Below are 21,993 nucleotides of genomic sequence, written 5' to 3'. Positions count from 1 at the left end.
GACCTGAATGAGGGGACAGTGTGCCTTCAGTAAGTTTGCAGATGATACCAAGTTGGGCGGGAGTGTTCATCTGCTTGAGGGTAGGAAGGCTCTGCAGAGGGATCTGGACAGGCTGGACCCATGGCCTGACGTCAACTCTATGAGAATTAACAAGGCTGAGTGCCGGGTCCTGTGCTCGGGTCACAACGACGCCATGCAATGCTACAGGCTTGGGGAAGAGCGGCTGGAAAACTGTGCGGCAGAGAAGGACCCGGGGGTGCTGGTTGACAGCCGGCTGAACATGAGGCGGTGGTCTGCCTGGGGTGGCAGGGAGGCCGATGGAGTCCTGCCTTGTATCAGAACTGTTGTCAGCCTAAGGCATAGTATATCAGTTCAGTCAAAGGAGGTTTCTAAGTAAATGGATCAGCTTGAAACACAACACATCCTTTACAGCTTAAGTGAGTAGAACACTTAAACACTATTAACAGCTATTTATACTAAAAATCTGATCAAAATGGTACCACACTAAACATTCTTGCTGGTGTTAGAAAAAGCCTCATCCCTTCCTTACGGCACTGCTGCAGGGAGATAACCCTATGAGACTGCAGGGCAATGCTATAGCGTAACAAGAATCTATGCTTACCGATTCACCACCACAGCTACAGCTCTTTCGCTGCTGCTGCTGCACATCATGCTTACGCAATGAAGCCCAAAGTGTCAAACCTAAAGGAATAAAATCAGGGGAACACAGCTGCCCCTCTGAAGGCAGGCTGCCCGGGGTGAGGGGGGCAGCTGTGCGTCGGGGCACAGGGCAGCCAGGCAGACCAGATGCCAGCGGCTGCCCTGCAAAGGAGTTGTGCGCTGCTGAGCCTTGGGCTTCGTTGGCTTGGCAGCACCTCGCCTCTGCACTGCCAGGACCCTGCTCTGCTCATCCAGCATATAAGCACAAGGCTTCAGCGAGCACGCAACAGGAGAGCAGGGTAAGTGAGGGCATGTCACCAAGAAAAAACCCACACAGGAGAAAACCTCATGCAGGAGGCCCATTTCAGTGGAAGGGAGGTCACAGACACACGCAGAGGGAGGGCGGGGGAGGAGGCGGACACTGCCGGACAGGGGCATGTCTGGGCAGACATGCCATGGGGAACGTGCATGGGGATGACTGACACCAGGGGGTCCCCCCAGGATAATCCACAACAGGCAACTCACCTGGGATAACCTGCAGCAGATGATCCGCTCCAGATAACTGACGCACTGCAGAAAACCCATTCCAGACAAGCCCCAGAAATGCCCTTCCAAATGCAGGTGTTTCACACCTAGTAATCTCCAAATTAGGATTTTCATGGTGTTTTTTTCTTTATAGGGTTGGGTTGGTCAATTATTGCTTTGGGGTGTTGGGTTTTTATGTTATCTTTGGGTTGTGTTGTTTTCCATTTTGCTGGGTTTCTTGGGGATTTGTGGGTTGGGTCCTTTTTTTTTTTCCCCATAATATAAAACTTGGGGTTGTTCTTCAAAAATACTGTATAAAGTGGGGGGGGGGGGGGTGTTTTTGAACCACAAAAATTGGTGATTTTCAGTTTGTTCTGTGGGTTTCTTCATTTGGAGTTTTTTGTAGGTTTTTTTTTGTGGTGTGTGTTTTGTCACTCCCCAGCCCACCTACCTGATGTGCGGAAAGCGGACTCCACAATCTGTAAGATTGTGAAGTAGGTATGTTTATTCAGCACGGGGGGTAGTCCCACCAAATCATGCATGCCTGTGTGATAGTTTGTCTTCCATTTATATAGTAAAGCATTACAGATACATACAATTTCCCAATACGCCTAGAGATATGCATGACCTTTCCCCACGTCGTATTAAAATTAGCCAAAAAAGTAGTTTCCATAAATCTTTCCCAACTGAGCTTGCACAGTGCCTCCTCGTGGTGGTGATCGGGGGTAGTAAAGATGAAGGCTGCTGGCTCCTCTTCATCACCGCTAGTAACCTTTTGGTTTTGCGCAGACTCAGTTATCTCTTGACACTTGTCCAAACTACTGTTTTACCTGGTTCTTTAGACAATTTTCTATCCTTGTCAGGAATTTGTCCTTCGCAGGTGGATTCCAGGCCTCCTTGCTAATTATTTTACACAGCGGCTAGATAAGCGTTCCGCAACAATTAACTTTCAGCTGGATAAGCATTCAGAGATAGAACAGTTAACTTCTGGTTTTGCATCTTAAGAGCCCCTTCCCCCTTTCATACCCCCCAGCCATTTTCTTGCTTTCCAGCTGCACAAATCCACCTGGAGTTGACTCTTCCAGTTTTCTTTTCCCCAAAACTGTTTGGGTTTTTGTTTAGTGTTTTTCTCTTTGCTTTGGTTCCACCACCCCCCACCACTGCAGACCCAGACTCGAAAGGTTTGGGGTTCTTTTGTGCCCTGGCAGCAGCTCCCACTCCGCATATGCGGCCCCATAGGGGAAAATCCCCATTTGGGGGAATCAGGCCCACACTGGGATAGGAAAAGGAGAAGGCGAGAGGGGCAACATTTGAAAGCGCATTTGTATCTTCACTTGATGGGGGGAGTTGAGGGGGGTTGTCAAATTTATAAATCCTGTGTATAAATAGGGTTTCTTTGCATTTTAAAAACCTTAAATAGCATAGACATTTACACTTATGTGTCTACTTACACATCCATATGCTTATGGAATACATATATTTTACACATATCTATTTAGATATGTTTACTCTTGGCTATATTTACACTTACACAGAATAGCTATTTACACATACCTGTTTAGGCTTACATATCAATACATATATAGAACACCTATTTAGACTAGCTATCTGCTTACTTATACTTTTCTGACACTTTCATCTTTTTCAACTTCTCTATTTAGACATCTACTTAGACTATGTAACACACAGTAAGTGTAGATGCTCACTCTAGTCAGACTTCCTTCTATTTTTAATTCCTTCATAAATCCTTTTTCTTCATTTTAAACTCCTTTATTTTTTATTTTAAATATATGTAGACAGGCGAGTTACTTTTGTATTTTAAAATCCTGTATCTCAATGTAGAATTCTTTCTATCCTAAAATCCATTTATACATCTATAAAGTAATAATACTTTTCAATATATATAAAATAAGAGGTTTTCTCTAATTCAGTGCCTCACACCCACGTTGGCTTAAAATATTTTTCTTAATACACCCCTGAATTTTCAGGCGTTTTTGGGCTGCAACCCCCCTTTTTGAGGGGGGGAACCCCTAGATGACCCACACACACACTGACCTGCTCCTCTGATGCATTATCAGCTCCCCCAGTGACACTGGGGTGCCCTGCATGACATCATCACCCCCCCAGGACTCCCCCTATTTTATTATAGTAAGGTTGGACTAGGTGATCCCTGAGGTCCCCTCCAACCTGAGATTCTGTGATTCACCCCCAAGAAGGGCACTAAACAAGGGAATCTGCTCCAACCTGCAGCTCATTAAGAGTGTCATTTGCAAAGGTACACACACCCACTCCCCAAAAAAAGGGGAGCTCTGCTAAAATCTAAAAGGTGGGGCAGCCCCCCCAGCCCCTGTCCGCAGGCTAGCGGCCATCCCACGGCAAAGCAGGAGCGTGCCAGAGGACAGTGTCATGTCTCTCTCGGGCTCTGCTCGGCCATGCTCCCCCTCTGGGACGGGCTCCCCGGGGCGACAAACAGCCCCAACTCTCCCCACCAGGCAGCCCTCGCGGCCGCACCTGCGGGGCACCCGCTGGAGACAGAGCCGGGAGCCCCCAGGCAGAGGGATGGCCCCTTACCTTCACCACGCTTAACGACCAGCAGGCAAACCCGGGCCGGGGGGCATCTCTTGAGCATCACGAGACACTGAGAAGACATCTGAAAAACAGAAATCCCAAACTATATTTCAGCACGTGAATAAAATAGCACAGAAGAAAATGGAGGAACTCAGTCAGCACAAGGGATAGGAAGGAAATTGAGCCGCAGCAAGATTCTGGGCAAACGGGTCATGTCAAAACACAACACCTCCTTTAAAAGCTAGAGGGACTGGAACACTTGAAAACGGTATTAAGACTAACCGATACCATTTTGAACAGATTCTTTGCGTAACACTGAACGCTCTGGCTGGTGCTGGAAAACGTCTCATCCCTTCCTTACGGCACCGCTGCGGGGAGATAACCCCGTGAGGCTGCGGGGCAAAGTTGTACCGGAACCGGAACCTCCGCTTACAGATCCACCGCAGCAGCTACAGCCCTCGCCCTGCCGCCGCACGTCTTGCTGCCTGGCTCCATGAAGCCTGAAGCGAAGCGTGTCAAACTTGAAAGAGTAACGTAAAAAATTAAGAATAAATCTCAGTAATGCACTTTGTGCTGAGAAGGCGGGCGCGTGTTTACGCACATCCAATATGAGCGTCTAGGCTCTGAAAGCTTTCCATTTTCCTTCTGCGTTCATTTAACTCACACAGCCGTTCACACCCGCCATAAGATTATCTATCTCCAAAATACACAGCAGCAACGTGACTGGGGGGTTTTGGCGTGTTATGGAGTCGGGAGGGACGTCCGCCCAGCTGCCCCGCCCAAGAGATGCTGCTGAACTGCCAGGGAAACGCGCATCGAAAGCGAGACTGAAATAAAATACTTAAGAGCGCTCCCTCAAAATACTGGTGGGAAAAAACCGCCCCCACCCCAACATTCAGTCGCCCCTCACTAAATATTTACAACAAATACCTACCTGCTTAATTACACCTAATAAATCGTACGCTACATCTGCTTGGCAGTTACAGCTGAAACAGCGCAAGTCACATTGTTAATCAGACGATGTTAGCTTTTTTTAAACTTTCATTTATGACAGAGGAATCGGTGAGTGAAGAGATCCCCAATACAGTTTTACTTTTTTGCGGAAAAAAATAATACTACAACAAAAAACCACACAAATCAAATCCCCAGTGTTGCAATACATAGGGGAACCATATTTTTATGGTATCTCGACTGTTACAACTGAGAACCCAAGCACTACCAATGCCATCAACATTTGGAGTATGTGCTGTGCTTGGATCTCCGCAAGGACCATTGATTTTTTTATCTTAAAAAAAAAAAAAGCAGTACTTCGCAAGTCTTGTGCTGATGAGTTCTACTGACAAAGACATTGTCTCTAAGATGCACTCTGATGGCAAGTTCATAGAATGCAACCTCACTGAATAAGAAATATCTCAATTTTTCAAGATCTCTTCCTAACAAAAGTCACACTGTGGGGCTTTCAGATGGGCCAGATTATGAATCCTTTCACAACAAGAAACACACCAGCTAACCAGGATATTCTTGCAGTGGCCAGGTGCCTCTTCATCATGTAAAAAAGAAAAAAACCCAGAGCCAGCAATAAGTATCACACGGGTCAACACAGATCTCTTCCAGAGCACCCCCCTCATCAAAACGAACATGCCCATCGGCTCACCTGCTCTGCACAGGTTCCAGCATCACACCCCGTTTCCGTCATCGCTTGTGGCACCAAATGTATCAACACACAGTAAACTACCGTTACGCTCGTGAGAAATCACCGCCCCGTGACTTCCTCGTTACTACCCAGCTCGCTTCTAATGCTCATACACTGTTCCAAAGACAGCCCACGTGTTACCTACAGAACTGAAGAGCTCGACGACGGACCACAGCATTCTCTGGTCTCAGATGCTGGCCGCTGCCCCACCTTCTCAGACCTCTCATAGGCACGCGGCAGCACCACTCCGAGCCTGCCAGCGGCACCTGCAAAAAGCCAAGCGAAAAGGCACCTCCCGAGATGCTGCCCGATGCCACAGCCTGCCCGCACCGATCCCCGTCTCGCACCCCTTTCCCTCGACAGCCTCCCTCCCAGCCTACGCCACTTCCAGGTGCCGTGTCCAGCTCGCCCGCCGTCCGTAACACCCAAACAACACGCATTGCTTATAACTTCCCCAGCAACACAACACCTCAGAAAAGAGCTGCTACTTCAGCCCACCAATCACCACTCGCCTTGCTCGACTTGCCTCCTTTGCTCATTGCTACGCTACTTCAAACCCAAAACAAAAGACAAACGCAAGGAGCAACGGAGTCATAGAGCCATCGGTCACATCTTCCCTCTATATACACCACGCACCACCTCACCCGCTTACATCGGTCCCCTCGGTTCCCCTCCGTCGCCCTGCACGACTCGTCCCTCGGCATCTCCAAAACCAATACCAAACAAGTCGCCTGGTTGCACAGCAGTACCTTAACGGTTCCTGAAGACCGGCTATAACCTGCCATTAAAACAAACATATGACATCAAACATGAAGCCCTACGCACGTACAAGCTTGAACACCCTGCAGAGGTAATCTGCTCAGCTGAACTCTAGCTGCCTCTCCCAGATAGCTACGGTCACGGCCTCCGAGCCCACAAAATGTCACGGTGATTACGGTCCTTGCCCGCTGAGGAGGGCCACTCAATCCGAGATGACGGTACAACCTTTCCCCCAACAGCCTTGGCACAGCAACAGATGAACCCTAAGCTCTCATCGCTGTGCCACCTACCCGACTCTACAGGGCCAGCAAGGTGGTCCGAGACAAACTCAAACGCACACACCAACGCTATGAGAAACGCTACAAACTGCGCGCCTCCGAGACGAGAGAACGCTCTCGGCAAACAGAGAGACAACTGGACGGAAGAGCTCGTCCAGCAACAAGACCTGCGGAACCCTGACAGTGACGCAAGGAGGCCCTAACGCGATCCAAAAAGATTAGAAGAGCGTCAGGGCCCGTGACAAGAAGTTCCTCTCAAAACTGAGACGAAGGGTGCACAAGAAGCCCGGCTACAAGACCTAAGAATGTAAGGATGCAGGGAAGAAATTACACTCCTTGAAAATGGACAGCGACAGAGCAGAGCTGTTCACGCATCTGGGAACGATGTCGCAGACAACAACTGCCCAGAAACTCCTCAAACAACAGAGCGATCCACACTTTAAACTGTAACACGCAAAAAAAGAAGCACCCAAAGGGCGCCAGCCCCACAATTAGAACCTTGCCAGCCCCTCGGGATAGTGCTGTGCTCCTGAGAGTAAAGAGAACATCGTGACCTGAGAAAGGTCTAAGACGCCGAACACACACCACACAAACTACACAACACATGCAGCCCAGAACAGCCCTGCCCAGCACAAACTAGCACCATGCTGAAGAGGAACTCGCTCCCCTTACCTGCCCAAAGGGGACTGCTTCCTGGACAGCCCTCGCCCCTAGGGTACCTTTAAAACCCCTTCCTGCCGTGGCCAACCCTGTCCCCACCCTACCCCGACCCCTTCCCCAGCACCCCTGCCTCAACTTAGCTTTCAGAGGGCCAGGAAGCTCAATCCATCCTCAAGAAGGAAGAGCACAGTCAGACCACTGGATTTGTCCTGCAGTTCCCAGATGCCTCCTCATCATCCAAAAAAAAAACCCCACACACAACCAAAAAAAAGGCTGGAGAGTGCTGTCGATCAGCATCACATCACAGACACTTCCCACAGCATTCCCCTCCTTACTCTACAGCAAGTCCAGAAAAGGCCACCACTGCTTTTAGAGGGCCTGGACACTCAATCCATCCTCAACAAGAAAAACACCAGCAGCCCACTAGATCAATCCTGCAGTTGCCAGGTGCCTCTTCACTCTCAGAAAAAAAAAAAACCAAACTCCCAACCCACAGACAACAAACAGTGCTGTCAGTCAGCAACACATCAGTCAACACGGACCTTTCCCATATCATCCCCACCTCACATATAGCCCGGGGTTCCGCTCAGCTGCTCTATGCCCCTTCCAGACTTAGACAGTTGTCATCACTTGCAGCCCCTAGAGATACCGTAAGACACAAAATCACCGCTCTCCCTGCAAGAAGTCACCAGCCCCATGCTCCTCCTCACTGCAACCCAGCTCACCTGAAATGCTCCTCAAATACCCTTCACTTGCATCTTCCCTTTAATCCTGCATAGGGACCTGCTGCCTTAGTGTGCTCTACTCAGCTCTCCTCTATCACACTGCACAGGTCAGACCAAAGGGAGGGCCAGAGGAGGAGGAGGAGGAGGACAACGAGCAGGTGCACAAGGGCAGGCAGAGGAAGAGGAGGAGGGGCCCGAGGAGGAAGATAGAGGGCCCAAGAGCAGGCCTGAGGGTGGGCTGAGGAGGAGGGGGAGGGGCCAGAGGGTGGGCCGATGAGGACAAGGAGGAGCCCAAGGGTGGGCACATGAGGACGAGAAGCAAGAAAAGGAGGAAGACAGCAGGGCCCAGGGTGAGCACAGGACAGTAGGAGGAGAGAAAAGCAGCATCCAGCTGAACGGGGCGGGGGGGGCGTGTGTGCGTGTAGTGAGAAGGCACGAGGCAGGGAACAGGACGGCCAGAGAAGGACAGGGAGCCTGACGGAGGTGGAGATACAAGCAGCAGAGAGAGGGGAAGAGAGGCAGCAGAAAGAGGGAAGAGCAGGACACAGACCAACAAAGAAGGAAGAGGAGCAGGCTGGAGACGCACAAAGAACCTGGGGCAGGCAGCACGACAGCGAGGGAGGAAAGAAGAATAGGGGCAGGAAGCTGGACCGAGCGCGATGGAGACAGACAAGACAAGCGACAAGAACAGGGCAGAAAGGGAAGAATGAAGCCACGGGGACAGGGAGCCGAGACAGCCAACAACGGAGGGAAGGGGCCGGGGAGGGAACACCACAAAACAAACCATGGGGCTACGTGGTACAGAGCACGAGAAGGCAGAGAATTAAGAATTAGGGACAGGGAGCCAGAGAAACAACAACAAAAAAAAACACCCAAAACAAAGGGAGATGGGGAGCAAAAGGAATCGCAATGCGTACAGAAAGGAGAGAGAAACAATTCTAAAACAGGGTCATGGGGAAGCCAGAGACAGCAAGATGGAGAAAGGACAAAAGCTACAGGCTACAGGGCAGAGAGGGAAGAATTAATGAATAGACACAGAGAGCTGGGCAGAAAGAGATGGAGAAAGGCTGAAGATCACACGGCCAACAGGGAAGAGAGAAGAGAGGGAGGAATTTTCAAAACAGGGGCAAGAAGCCAGAGAGAGGGAGAGAGGCGCAACAATAAAATGGGGACAGGCCACAGGGCGGCGAGGAGGGAATCGATGAATAAGAACAGGAGACCAAAGAGAACACAATGTAGAATGGAAAAAAGGAACAGCGGCCTACAGGGAAGGAGGAATTAAAGATCAGGCACTGGGAGGCAGACAGAGACACATGAAGAAACAAGTAGGAAAAAAAGAAAAAAAAAACCACACAACGGCAATGGGCTACAAAGACAGACAGAGAGGGAAGAAATAAAACATAGCAGCAAGGAGCTGGACAGAGAGAGATGAGGACAAACAAATAGCACGGGTCTACGTGACAGAGAACGTGGAATTAGAACACAGAGAGGGGGAGCTGGACAGAGAGAGAGGCCGAGAGAAAAATCTAGACGGGCTACGGCGGGCAGAGGCAGGAATTAAAACCTAGGGACAGGGAGCTGGACAGAGAGAGACAGAGATCACAGGGAACAGCGGCGGGTGCAGGAAGAACAGGAATTCAAGAATAGGGAAAGGGAGCTGGACAGAGAAGAACTCAGGCAGGCAAGTAACAGTAGCAGGGTACAGAGCAGAGCAGACGAACTAAAAAGCGCGGCGGGAGCGTTGAGGCAGACAGAGAGAGATTAAGAAAAAAGTCACGGGCTACGTGGCAAAGCAGGAGGAACTCAGAAACGGGGATGGCAACCAAGGGAGAGTGAGCTGGTGAAGGATAACGGGTATTCAAAGTGAGGGACGGGGAGCTGGGAAAAGCGAGGCAGAGAAAAACAGAATCACAGAGAGAATCACACAAAGCCAAAAAAGAAGAAACTGAACAACAGGAACAGGTGTAACCAAAGCGATGAAATCAACCAACCAGAGACGGTGTTCCATTACGGGAACACGGAGCGTACGAATCAGCGCATCTGTCGACCTGCATTTTAGTCCCTAGGCGATCGTTAATGTCAGCAGAACAACAGACAACGTGCTTCTGTCAGAAAAGGATGACAAAACGCGGTTTCGTGTAGCGCACTGAGAAAACTAGCCAAGACTGCCAAGATTAAGAGCCAAGAAGGTAAAAGGCAATTCTGGCAGGGGGAGATCGCGACCACCGACTCACGGACCACCACCGAGCCTGCGCAGTGATTTACATACGGAACGAGCCAGTTTGTACCGATCAGTAGACAGGACGATAATGAATATGTATGAATACGTAAAATTTTGATCTACAAATTCTACGGGAAAGGTGTGTGAGGTACGCACGCCAGGAGAAGCGATCCCCCGTGCATCTGGCGCCGTGAATAAAGAACGCCTGCTCTTTAATACTAAATCGGCGTTGAGGAGTTGTTTCCGATTTTACCGCGTTTTTCGGTAACACACGGAGTCAGACCAAGAGGGCCAGAGAAAGACAAAATACCGACAGGCTACAGAACAGAGCAGGAGGAATAAAAAAATAAAAACGGAGCCAGAGCCAGGCAGAGAGAGGCGGAGAAAGAACAAGTAGCCACAGGCTACAGGACAGAGAGAGGGAGGCCTGAAAAGACGGGGAGGCAGGGAGCCACTCAGAGCGAGATGGAGAAAGAAGGGGCGGGGGGGGCGCCAAAAAAAAAAAAAAAAAAAAATTTTGCAGCAGGTAAGGAAAGAGAGGGGGCCAGGGGGGAGAGACAGGGAGGGCCCAGGACGCACAAGAGAGGCAACGGGGCCCCAGTGGCCCAGGACTCACCGCGACTCTCGCTCTCAGCGCTGCTGGCACAATTTAGCCGTTCAGATGCTTCTTTCCCCTCCTCTCCGCCCTGCCTCTTCTGCAGCTCCAGACTCTAGGCCGTCCTCCACCTAAAGAGGATACATGGGTGTCTTACCGCTCTTACGAGATGAGGCTTCCTAGGCACGTAGCCTAGCTCGCTCGTGCACTACACGCCCGTACCCAACTCCCGGTTACGCGTACAGACCCTGCGGTGCACGTTGGTGGCCTGGCCCGCTGCGGGCTACGAAGGGGGATCCTCCCTCCCTCACCTGCAGGGACAGGCTCTCTCTTGCCTGCGGCAGGAAGGCAGCTGGCAGCCAGAGCGCCTTCAGTTTCTTCTGCTTTACCTTTCGTTGGCGTCTCCAGCTTCAGCCGAGGCAGCTCCTGTCCACAGCCGGGAAGGGCTCTGTGTGTCCCTTTTCGCCCCCGCGCTGCGAGGATGGCAACACCGGGCAGAGAGAAGCCACGCAAGCCTGAGACGGCTGCAGTCAACGGCATCCCCGGGGGAAGGACAGACAACCACGTCCTCAGCACGGTCTCTGGGAGAGGGAAAGAAGAAACAGCGACCGTCATTACCGTCGATCGACCCTGGCCAAAGCCCCTCCTTGCGCAGGGGCTTCTGGACACACCGCCCCTTCCCCGCGCTACTGCTAAGGGCCCCTGCGCCGAGGGGGAATCCAGTGCGCTCGAGGGCCGGCTCGCTGCCTTCACGACAGGGCCTGGGGGCGGCCAAGGGCTACGCAGCACGCTTCCGGGGAGGTGCCGGGGCTGGGGGCAGGCGCACGGGGCAAGGGGGGGGCCAGGGGAGGCTGAGCGGGAGCTCCGGTGAGCCGGGGAGGCGGCGGCCATCATCTGCGCCCTGGGCAGGGGGAAAAGGTCCTCCTCCTTTCCCTCTTCCCTTCTGTCAGCTCCCGGGGAACTCACCGCTTCTCGGGGAGCGGCCGCACCTGGAAGCCCCCAGAAATCAACACGAATCCAACCCCAAAAATACACCGCGCCTACCGTACGCGGCACGGCCGCCCGGCACCCGAGCGCCAGAACACCGCGCCTCCCGCCGCGCCCCGGCGAGCCACGTGACAGGGCCGGCAGCCACTGCGCCAGGACTACAGCTCCCGGCATGCTCTGCGCCACAACACGGCCGCCCGGCAGCCGCGCGCCGCAAGGACTACAGCTCCCGGCACGCTCTGCGCCACAACACGGCCGCCCGGCAGCCCCCCGCCGCAAGGACTACAGCTCCCGGCATGCTCTGCGCCACAACGCGGCCGCCCGGCAGCCCCCCGCCGCAAGGACTACAGCTCCCGGCATGCTCTGCGCCACAACGCGGCCGCCCGGCAGCCGCGCGCCGCAAGGACTACAGCTCCCGCCATGCTCTGCGCCACAACACGGCCGCCCGGCAGCCCCCCGCCACAAGGACTACAGCTCCCGCCATGCTCTGCGCCACAACATGGCCGCCCGCCCAGCCGGCAGACGCACCACCACAGCTCCCGCCACGCCGCGAGCCCGCCCTCCCCGCTCTCTCACCCTGCGGGGCACCGTCCCTCCCGCCGATGCACCCGGAAGCCCCACCGAGCCCTCAGCACAGCCTCGCTCTCCCCACCGCCCGCTCCGACCCGCCGCTGCCCCGCCGCAGCCCTCCTCGGGGCTTGACCCGGCACGCAGCGGCCCCCCACCCAGCCCCCGCTCACCTCCTCCCTCGCTACACTCGCAGCCCGCTGACGCTCGGCCACAGCTCCGCTCCGCCCCGCCCTCGGCTCACACTGGCCCCCCGGAGCAGGGCACCACCCCTTTTCCAGGGAGGAGCCGGCACCGCCAGCCCCACTGCCCGCACCTGGGGCTCCTCCAGCCAGACCCCGCCCACAGCTGAGGCGCAGCAGCAACGGGGGGCCCCCTCCCCTCACCCCCACAGTGCACCACCTCCTCCCCCGGGCTCCATCACAGCCCCTTGCCCCACGCCAAGGGAGCGCAAACGCAGCCCTCAGGCCAAAGGAGAGGGCAGGTGTTGGTGCAGGCGCGCACGTAACAAGTCCCAGGAGCGATTCGTGGCTCAGGGTCCCCAACGCTCCCCCTGCCCCAAGGCCACCTCGGCCGCCGTTGCCGCAGCCGCACGGAGCTGGTGGTGGCTGGGATAGTGCTCATTTTCTCCACAGTAGCTAGGAAGGGATACGTTTTGGATTTATGCTCAAAACACCGTTAATAATGTAGAGATGTTTTGGTTCTTGCTGAGCACTGCTTCCACAGTCAGGGCCTCTTCTGGTTCTCTCAGTGCCCCACCAGCAAGTAGGCTGGGACAGCTGGGAAAGCTTTCCCAGCTAACTGACCAAAGGGATATTCCATACCATTTGACATCATGCTCAGCACACGCAGCTGGGGGAAGAAGGGGGAGTCCTTGGGGGGGGGGGGGGGGGGGGGGGGGCTACGGCATTTCTCTCCCTAAGTAACCATGACACATGACAGAGCCCTGCTTTCCCAGAGGTGGCTCAACACCTGCCCGCCGAAAAGGAGGAGTGAATTAATTCCTTGCTTTGCTTCCACGCACAGCTTTTGCTTTACCTATTAAACAGTCTTGATCTCAGCCCATGATTTTTCTCACTTTTACCCTTCCAGCTCTCTCCCCCAGCCCACTGAGGGTGGAGCGAGCAAGCAGCTCCCTGGTGCAGAGTTGCCAGCTGGGGCTAAACCACGGCACGCGCTTGTCCGCGTTTGGCAGGAAAGGGACCGTCCGTCGCCTGGCTCCTGGAGCGACAGGCTGCTGGGCAGAGGGGGAGGCCACCAAAGGTGAGGAGCAGGGCACAGGACAGTAGGAAGAGAGAAGAGAAGAGCGGCAGCCAGCTGGACGGGGGCGTGGGGGCGTGTGTGCGTGTAGTGAGAAGGCACGAGGCAGGGAACAGGACGGCCAGAGAAGGACAGGGAGCCTGACGGAGGTGGAGATACAAGCAGCAGAGAGAGGGGAAGAGAGGCAGCAGAAAGAGGGAAGAGCAGGACACAGACCAACAAAGAAGGAAGAGGAGCAGGCTGGAGACGCACAAAGAACCTGGGGCAGGCAGCACGACAGCGAGGGAGGAAAGAAGAATAGGGGCAGGAAGCTGGACCGAGCGCGATGGAGACAGACAAGACAAGCGACAAGAACAGGGCAGAAAGGGAAGAATGAAGCCACGGGGACAGGGAGCCGAGACAGCCAACAACGGAGGGAAGGGGCCGGGGAGGGAACACCACAAAACAAACCATGGGGCTACGTGGTACAGAGCACGAGAAGGCAGAGAATTAAGAATTAGGGACAGGGAGCCAGAGAAACAACAACAAAAAAAAACACCCAAAACAAAGGGAGATGGGGAGCAAAAGGAATCGCAATGCGTACAGAAAGGAGAGAGAAACAATTCTAAAACAGGGTCACGGGGAAGCCAGAGACAGCAAGATGGAGAAAGGACAAAAGCTACAGGCTACAGGGCAGAGAGGGAAGAATTAATGAATAGACACAGAGAGCTGGGCAGAAAGAGATGGAGAAAGGCTGAAGATCACACGGCCAACAGGGAAGAGAGAAGAGAGGGAGGAATTTTCAAAACAGGGGCAAGAAGCCAGAGAGAGGGAGAGAGGCGCAACAATAAAATGGGGACAAGCCACAGGGCGGCGAGGAGGGAATCGATGAATAAGAACAGGAGACCAAAGAGAACACAATGTAGAACGGAAAAAAGGAACAGCGGCCTACAGGGAAGGAGGAATTAAAGATCAGGCACTGGGAGGCAGACAGAGACACATGAAGAAACAAGTAGGAAAAAAAAAAAAAAAAAAACACACAACGGCAATGGGCTACAAAGACAGACAGAGAGGGAAGAAATAAAACATAGCAGCAAGGAGCTGGACAGAGAGAGATGAGGACAAACAAATAGCACGGGTCTACGTGACAGAGAACGTGGAATTAGAACACAGAGAGGGGGAGCCGGACAGAGAGAGAGGCCGAGAGAAAAATCTAGACGGGCTACGGCGGGCAGAGGCAGGAATTAAAACCTAGGGACAGGGAGCTGGACAGAGAGAGACAGAGATCACAGGGAACAGCGGCGGGTGCAGGAAGAACAGGAATTCAAGAATAGGGAAAGGGAGCTGGACAGAGAAGAACTCAGGCAGGCAAGTAACAGTAGCAGGGTACAGAGCAGAGCAGACGAACTAAAAAGCGCGGCGGGAGCGTTGAGGCAGACAGAGAGAGATTAAGAAAAAAGTCACGGGCTACGTGGCAAAGCAGGAGGAACTCAGAAACGGGGATGGCAACCAAGGGAGAGTGAGCTGGTGAAGGATAACGGGTATTCAAAGTGAGGGACGGGGAGCTGGGAAAAGCGAGGCAGAGAAAAACAGAATCACAGAGAGAATCACACAAAGCCAAAAAAGAAGAAACTGAACAACAGGAACAGGTGTAACCAAAGCGATGAAATCAACCAACCAGAGACGGTGTTCCATTACGGGAACACGGAGCGTACGAATCAGCGCATCTGTCGATCTGCATTTTAGTCCCTAGGCGATCGTTAATGTCAGCAGAACAACAGACAACGTGCTTCTGTCAGAAAAGGATGACAAAACGCGGTTTCGTGTAGCGCACTGAGAAAACTAGCCAAGACTGCCAAGATTAAGAGCCAAGAAGGTAAAAGGCAATTCTGGCAGGGGGAGATCGCGACCACCGACTCACGGACCACCACCGAGCCTGCGCAGTGATTTACATACGGAACGAGCCAGTTTGTACCGATCAGTAGACAGGACGATAATGAATATGTATGAATACGTAAAATTTTGATCTACAAATTCTACGGGAAAGGTGTGTGAGGTACGCACGCCAGGAGAAGCGATCCCCCGTGCATCTGGCGCCGTGAATAAAGAACGCCTGCTCTTTAATACTAAATCGGCGTTGAGGAGTTGTTTCCGATTTTACCGCGTTTTTCGGTAACACACGGAGTCAGACCAAGAGGGCCAGAGAAAGACAAAATACCGACAGGCTACAGAACAGAGCAGGAGGAATAAAAAAATAAAAACGGAGCCAGAGCCAGGCAGAGAGAGGCGGAGAAAGAACAAGTAGCCACAGGCTACAGGACAGAGAGAGGGAGGCCTGAAAAGACAGGGAGGCAGGGAGCCACTCAGAGCGAGATGGAGAAAGAAGGGGCGGGGGGGCGCCAAAAAAAAAAAAAAAAAAAATTTTGCAGCAGGTAAGGAAAGAGAGGGGGCCAGGGGGGAGAGACAGGGAGGGCCCAGGACGCACAAGAGAGGCAACGGGGCCCCAGTGGCCCAGGACTCACCGCGACTCTCGCTCTCAGCGCTGCTGGCACAATTTAGCCGTTCAGATGCTTCTTTCCCCTCCTCTCCGCCCTGCCTCTTCTGCAGCTCCAGACTCTAGGCCGTCCTCCACCTAAAGAGGATACATGGGTGTCTTACCGCTCTTACGAGATGAGGCTTCCTAGGCACGTAGCCTAGCTCTCTCGTGCACTACACGCCCGTACCCAACTCCCGGTTACGCGTACAGACCCTGCGGTGCACGTTGGTGGCCTGGCCCGCTGCGGGCTACGAAGGGGGATCCTCCCTCCCTCACCTGCAGGGACAGGCTCTCTCTTGCCTGCGGCAGGAAGGCAGCTGGCAGCCAGAGCGCCTTCAGTTTCTTCTGCTTTACCTTTCGTTGGCGTCTCCAGCTTCAGCCGAGGCAGCTCCTGTCCACAGCCGGGAAGGGCTCTGTGTGTCCCTTTTCGCCCCCGCGCTGCGAGGATGGCAACACCGGGCAGAGAGAAGCCACGCAAGCCTGAGACGGCTGCAGTCAACGGCATCCCCGGGGGAAGGACAGACAACCACGTCCTCAGCACGGTCTCTGGGAGAGGGAAAGAAGAAACAGCGACCGTCATTACCGTCGATCGACCCTGGCCAAAGCCCCTCCTTGCGCAGGGGCTTCTGGACACACCGCCCCTTCCCCGCGCTACTGCTAAGGGCCCCTGCGCCGAGGGGGAATCCAGTGCGCTCGAGGGCCGGCTCGCTGCCTTCACGACAGGGCCTGGGGGCGGCCAAGGGCTACGCAGCACGCTTCCGGGGAGGTGCCGGGGCTGGGGGCAGGCGCACGGGGCAAGGGGGGGGCCAGGGGAGGCTGAGCGGGAGCTCCGGTGAGCCGGGGAGGCGGCGGCCATCATCTGCGCCCTGGGCAGGGGGAAAAGGTCCTCCTCCTTTCCCTCTTCCCTTCTGTCAGCTCCCGGGGAACTCACCGCTTCTCGGGGAGCGGCCGCACCTGGAAGCCCCCAGAAATCAACACGAATCCAACCCCAAAAATACACCGCGCCTACCGTACGCGGCACGGCCGCCCGGCACCCGAGCGCCGGAACACCGCGCCTCCCGCCGCGCCCCGGCGAGCCACGTGACAGGGCCGGCAGCCACTGCGCCAGGACTACAGCTCCCGGCATGCTCTGCGCCACAACACGGCCGCCCGGCAGCCCCCCGCCGCAAGGACTACAGCTCCCGGCACGCTCTGCGCCACAACGCGGCCGCCCGGCAGCCCCTCGCCACAAGGACTACAGCTCCCGCCATGCTCTGCGCCACAACACGGCCGCCCGGCAGCCCCCCGCCGCAAGGACTACAGCTCCCGGCATGCTCTGCGCCACAACACGGCCGCCCGGCAGCCCCCCGCCACAAGGACTACAGCTCCCGGCATGCTCTGCGCCACAACATGGCCGCCCGGCAGCCGCGCGCCACAAGGACTACAGCTCCCGGCATGCTCTGCGCCACAACACGGCCGCCCGGCAGCCCCCCGCCGCAAGGACTACAGCTCCCGCCATGCTCTGCGCCACAACACGGCCGCCCGCTCCGACCCGCCACACGCACCACCACAGCTCCCGCCACGCCGCGAGCCCGCCCTCCCCGCTCTCTCACCCTGCGGGGCACCGTCCCTCCCGCCGATGCACCCGGAAGCCCCACCGAGCCCTCAGCACAGCCTCGCTCTCCCCACCGCCCGCTCCGACCCGCCGCTGCCCCGCCGCAGCCCTCCTCGGGGCTTGACCCGGCACGCAGCGGCCCCCCACCCAGCCCCCGCTCACCTCCTCCCTCGCTACACTCGCAGCCCGCTGACGCTCGGCCACAGCTCCGCTCCGCTCCGCCCTCGGCTCACACTGGCCCCCCGGAGCAGGGCACCACCCCTTTTCCAGGGAGGAGCCGGCACCGCCAGCCCCACTGCCCGCACCTGGGGCTCCTCCAGCCAGACCCCGCCCACAGCTGAGGCGCAGCAGCAACGGGGGGCCCCCTCCCCTCACCCCCACAGTGCACCACCTCCTCCCCCGGGCTCCATCACAGCCCCTTGCCCCACGCCAAGGGAGCGCAAACGCAGCCCTCAGGCCAAAGGAGAGGGCAGGTGTTGGTGCAGGCGCGCACGTAACAAGTCCCAGGAGCGATTCGTGGCTCAGGGTCCCCAACGCTCCCCCTGCCCCAAGGCCACCTCGGCCGCCGTTGCCGCAGCCGCACGGAGCTGGTGGTGGCTGGGATAGTGCTCATTTTCTCCACAGTAGCTAGGAAGGGATACGTTTTGGATTTATGCTCAAAACACCGTTAATAATGTAGAGATGTTTTGGTTCTTGCTGAGCACTGCTTCCACAGTCAGGGCCTCTTCTGGTTCTCTCAGTGCCCCACCAGCAAGTAGGCTGGGACAGCTGGGAAAGCTTTCCCAGCTAACTGACCAAAGGGATATTCCATACCATTTGACATCATGCTCAGCACACGCAGCTGGGGGAAGAAGGGGGAGTCCTTGGGGGGGGGGGGGGGGGGTACGGCATTTCTCTCCCTAAGTAACCATGACACATGACAGAGCCCTGCTTTCCCAGAGGTGGCTCAACACCTGCCCGCCGAAAAGGAGGAGTGAATTAATTCCTTGCTTTGCTTCCACGCACAGCTTTTGCTTTACCTATTAAACAGTCTTGATCTCAGCCCATGATTTTTCTCACTTTTACCCTTCCAGCTCTCTCCCCCAGCCCACTGAGGGTGGAGCGAGCAAGCAGCTCCCTGGTGCAGAGTTGCCAGCTGGGGCTAAACCACGGCACGCGCTTGTCCGCGTTTGGCAGGAAAGGGACCGTCCGTCGCCTGGCTCCTGGAGCGACAGGCTGCTGGGCAGAGGGGGAGGCCACCAAAGGTGAGGAGCAGGGCACAGGACAGTAGGAAGAGAGAAGAGAAGAGCGGCAGCCGGCTGGACGGGGGCGGGGGGGCGTCTGTGCGTGTAGTGAGAAGGCACGAGGCAGGGAACAGGACGGCCAGAGAAGGACAGGGAGCCTGACGGAGGTGGAGATACAAGCAGCAGAGAGAGGGGAAGAGAGGCAGCAGAAAGAGGGAAGAGCAGGACACAGACCAACAAAGAAGGAAGAGGAGCAGGCTGGAGACGCACAAAGAACCTGGGGCAGGCAGCACGACAGCGAGGGAGGAAAGAAGAATAGGGGCAGGAAGCTGGACCGAGCGCGATGGAGACAGACAAGACAAGCGACAAGAACAGGGCAGAAAGGGAAGAATGAAGCCACGGGGACAGGGAGCCGAGACAGCCAACAACGGAGGGAAGGGGCCGGGGAGGGAACACCACAAAACAAACCATGGGGCTACGTGGTACAGAGCACGAGAAGGCAGAGAATTAAGAATTAGGGACAGGGAGCCAGAGAAACAACAACAAAAAAAACCACCCAAAACAAAGGGAGATGGGGAGCAAAAGGAATCGCAATGCGTACAGAAAGGAGAGAGAAACAATTCTAAAACAGGGTCACGGGGAAGCCAGAGACAGCAAGATGGAGAAAGGACAAAAGCTACAGGCTACAGGGCAGAGAGGGAAGAATTAATGAATAGACACAGAGAGCTGGGCAGAAAGAGATGGAGAAAGGCTGAAGATCACACGGCCAACAGGGAAGAGAGAAGAGAGGGAGGAATTTTCAAAACAGGGGCAAGAAGCCAGAGAGAGGGAGAGAGGCGCAACAATAAAATGGGGACAGGCCACAGGGCGGCGAGGAGGGAATCGATGAATAAGAACAGGAGACCAAAGAGAACACAATGTAGAATGGAAAAAAGGAACAGCGGCCTACAGGGAAGGAGGAATTAAAGATCAGGCACTGGGAGGCAGACAGAGACACATGAAGAAACAAGTAGGAAAAAAAAAAAAAAAAACACACAACGGCAATGGGCTACAAAGACAGACAGAGAGGGAAGAAATAAAACATAGCAGCAAGGAGCTGGACAGAGAGAGATGAGGACAAACAAATAGCACGGGTCTACGTGACAGAGAACGTGGAATTAGAACACAGAGAGGGGGAGCCGGACAGAGAGAGAGGCCGAGAGAAAAATCTAGACGGGCTACGGCGGGCAGAGGCAGGAATTAAAACCTAGGGACAGGGAGCTGGACAGAGGGAGACGGAGATCACAGGGAACAGCGGCGGGTGCAGGAAGAACAGGAATTCAAGAATAGGGAAAGGGAGCTGGACAGAGAAGAACTCAGGCAGGCAAGTAACAGTAGCAGGGTACAGAGCAGAGCAGACGAACTAAAAAGCGCGGCGGGAGCGTTGAGGCAGACAGAGAGAGATTAAGAAAAAAGTCACGGGCTACGTGGCAAAGCAGGAGGAACTCAGAAACGGGGATGGCAACCAAGGGAGAGTGAGCTGGTGAAGGATAACGGGTATTCAAAGTGAGGGACGGGGAGCTGGGAAAAGCGAGGCAGAGAAAAACAGAATCACAGAGAGAATCACACAAAGCCAAAAAAGAAGAAACTGAACAACAGGAACAGGTGTAACCAAAGCGATGAAATCAACCAACCAGAGACGGTGTTCCATTACGGGAACACGGAGCGTACGAATCAGCGCATCTGTCGATCTGCATTTTAGTCCCTAGGCGATCGTTAATGTCAGCAGAACAACAGACAACGTGCTTCTGTCAGAAAAGGATGACAAAACGCGGTTTCGTGTAGCGCACTGAGAAAACTAGCCAAGACTGCCAAGATTAAGAGCCAAGAAGGTAAAAGGCAATTCTGGCAGGGGGAGATCGCGACCACCGACTCACGGACCACCACCGAGCCTGCGCAGTGATTTACATACAGAACGAGCCAGTTTGTACCGATCAGTAGACAGGACGATAATGAATATGTATGAATACGTAAAATTTTGATCTACAAATTCTACGGGAAAGGTGTGTGAGGTACGCACGCCAGGAGGAGCGATCCCCCGTGCATCTGGCGCCGTGAATAAAGAACGCCTGCTCTTTAATACTAAATCGGCGTTGAGGAGTTGTTTCCGATTTTACCGCGTTTTTCGGTAACACACGGAGTCAGACCAAGAGGGCCAGAGAAAGACAAAATACCGACAGGCTACAGAACAGAGCAGGAGGAATAAAAAAATAAAAACGGAGCCAGAGCCAGGCAGAGAGAGGCGGAGAAAGAACAAGTAGCCACAGGCTACAGGACAGAGAGAGGGAGGCCTGAAAAGACGGGGAGGCAGGGAGCCACTCAGAGCGAGATGGAGAAAGAAGGGGCGGGGGGGCGCCAAAAAAAAAAAAAAAAAAAATTTTGCAGCAGGTAAGGAAAGAGAGGGGGCCAGGGGGGAGAGACAGGGAGGGCCCAGGACGCACAAGAGAGGCAACGGGGCCCCAGTGGCCCAGGACTCACCGCGACTCTCGCTCTCAGCGCTGCTGGCACAATTTAGCCGTTCAGATGCTTCTTTCCCCTCCTCTCCGCCCTGCCTCTTCTGCAGCTCCAGACTCTAGGCCGTCCTCCACCTAAAGAGGATACATGGGTGTCTTACCGCTCTTACGAGATGAGGCTTCCTAGGCACGTAGCCTAGCTCGCTCGTGCACTACACGCCCGTACCCAACTCCCGGTTACGCGTACAGACCCTGCGGTGCACGTTGGTGGCCTGGCCCGCTGCGGGCTACGAAGGGGGATCCTCCCTCCCTCACCTGCAGGGACAGGCTCTCTCTTGCCTGCGGCAGGAAGGCAGCTGGCAGCCAGAGCGCCTTCAGTTTCTTCTGCTTTACCTTTCGTTGGCGTCTCCAGCTTCAGCCGAGGCAGCTCCTGTCCACAGCCGGGAAGGGCTCTGTGTGTCCCTTTTCGCCCCCGCGCTGCGAGGATGGCAACACCGGGCAGAGAGAAGCCACGCAAGCCTGAGACGGCTGCAGTCAACGGCATCCCCGGGGGAAGGACAGACAACCACGTCCCCAGCACGGTCTCTGCGAGAGGGAAAGAAGAAACAGCGACCGTCATTACCGTCGATCGACCCTGGCCAAAGCCCCTCCTTGCGCAGGGGCTTCTGGAC

General features: G+C 55.0%; 1 long non-coding RNA gene across 1 annotated transcript; it reads right to left on the bottom strand.

Annotated features, from left to right (window-relative positions):
* Positions 1-3,704: 3,704 nt before the first annotated feature.
* On the bottom strand, positions 3,705-6,201 carry LOC135310365 (uncharacterized). The gene is made up of 3 exons (XR_010370444.1): positions 5,588-6,201; positions 4,036-4,273; positions 3,705-3,835 (listed from the first exon to the last, which is right to left on the bottom strand). It is a non-coding gene; the product is annotated as an uncharacterized LOC135310365 (long non-coding RNA).
* Between the last annotated feature and the right edge of the window lie 15,792 nt (positions 6,202-21,993).

This window comes from Phalacrocorax carbo, chromosome 34 (assembly GCF_963921805.1).
Source record: "Phalacrocorax carbo chromosome 34, bPhaCar2.1, whole genome shotgun sequence".
Taxonomy (NCBI): Eukaryota; Metazoa; Chordata; class Aves; order Suliformes; family Phalacrocoracidae; genus Phalacrocorax; species Phalacrocorax carbo.
This window is presented reverse-complemented; position numbering and strand designations above follow the sequence as displayed.